Below are 1,080 nucleotides of genomic sequence, written 5' to 3'. Positions count from 1 at the left end.
GGACTGTCCAAGGCATCTACAAACTGATCCCTCAGCAACAGCTTGAGGACATCGGGTGGTGCAGTTGTGTAGGCCTTGTGTGCCATACTTTTCAAATCCTGTGCCAGCTCTTGTAAGCTCTCCCCTTTAGCATGGACTCTAGTCTTAAACCTAGCCCTGTAGACTTTGGACTGATTTTGAGTTTCATACCTGATTTCTAGAGCAGCTACCAGTGCTCTGTAGTTGTGCCTGTCGTCTGCTGACAGCTGTCCAAATATTTCCAGTGATTGTCCCTTCAGGCTCGTTGCCAGGTACACAGCTTTCTGCTCCTCTGTCCATCCATTCATTTCTTATAGTAGCTCAAATTGAGCTCTATATGCTTCCCATGGTGCCTTCCCATCGAATTCCTGTGGCTTTATTCATACTATACCACCCCTATTGCTGACACTCATGTCTGGAATGTGACTTCTGGCACGACTGAAGATGTCTGCATTAGGGTTTAGCTGCAGAGTCTGGAAAGGGCTTCCTGTTGTCTGGGGCTGATTAGGTCAATGGCTAATATATCCTCCCTGTGTAAAAGACAGTAAATCGTCCTTTAATGTATTTAATTCACTTTGAAATTAACTAATCTTTTCCATTTGTGTATGCTGGCTTTCTCTCAACTGTTTCTTCCTGTTTCTTTTCTTGTTCCAGTTGCCACTGGTACTGGTTTTCTTGCCACTGCTGTAGTTTCTCTTCCTGTTTATTTTCTTTTTTCCTCTAACTCCTGCTGTAGTCTCTCTTCTTGTTTATTTTCTTTCTCCTCCAACCACTGCTGTAATCTCTTTTCTTTTTTCTTTTCTCGTTCTTCTTGTTTCTTTTGCTGTTCATTTATTGCTGTCATCAAATCTGCTAACCTATAGTTTGATTTGTCACTTCTCATTTCCATCTTCTTCTTTTTTTTCATCCCACTCTCTGATACCAATTTGTTACGTATCTGCTTGTTTGTTAATTTCCAGTAGAAATTCTTTCCAAGGAACTTCAGCAATACAAGTCCTTTCTTGGTTAAACCAGTTTATTCTTCCTCGATACAAACTTTTAGCACACAGTAATTTCACAATC

General features: G+C 41.0%; 1 protein-coding gene across 4 annotated transcripts in view; it reads right to left on the bottom strand.

Annotated features, from left to right (window-relative positions):
* LOC106466613 (WD repeat-containing protein 63-like) overlaps positions 1-1,080 on the bottom strand; it is a 77,753-nt gene that overhangs the window by 32,987 nt on the left and 43,686 nt on the right. The gene's annotated exons all lie outside the window — the stretch shown is intronic.

This window comes from Limulus polyphemus, unplaced genomic scaffold (genome assembly GCF_000517525.1).
Source record: "Limulus polyphemus unplaced genomic scaffold, Limulus_polyphemus-2.1.2 Scaffold2322, whole genome shotgun sequence".
In the NCBI taxonomy this organism is placed as follows: Eukaryota; Metazoa; Arthropoda; class Merostomata; order Xiphosura; family Limulidae; genus Limulus; species Limulus polyphemus.
Note: the sequence above shows the minus strand (reverse complement) of the source record. Positions and strands in the feature narration are given on the sequence as shown.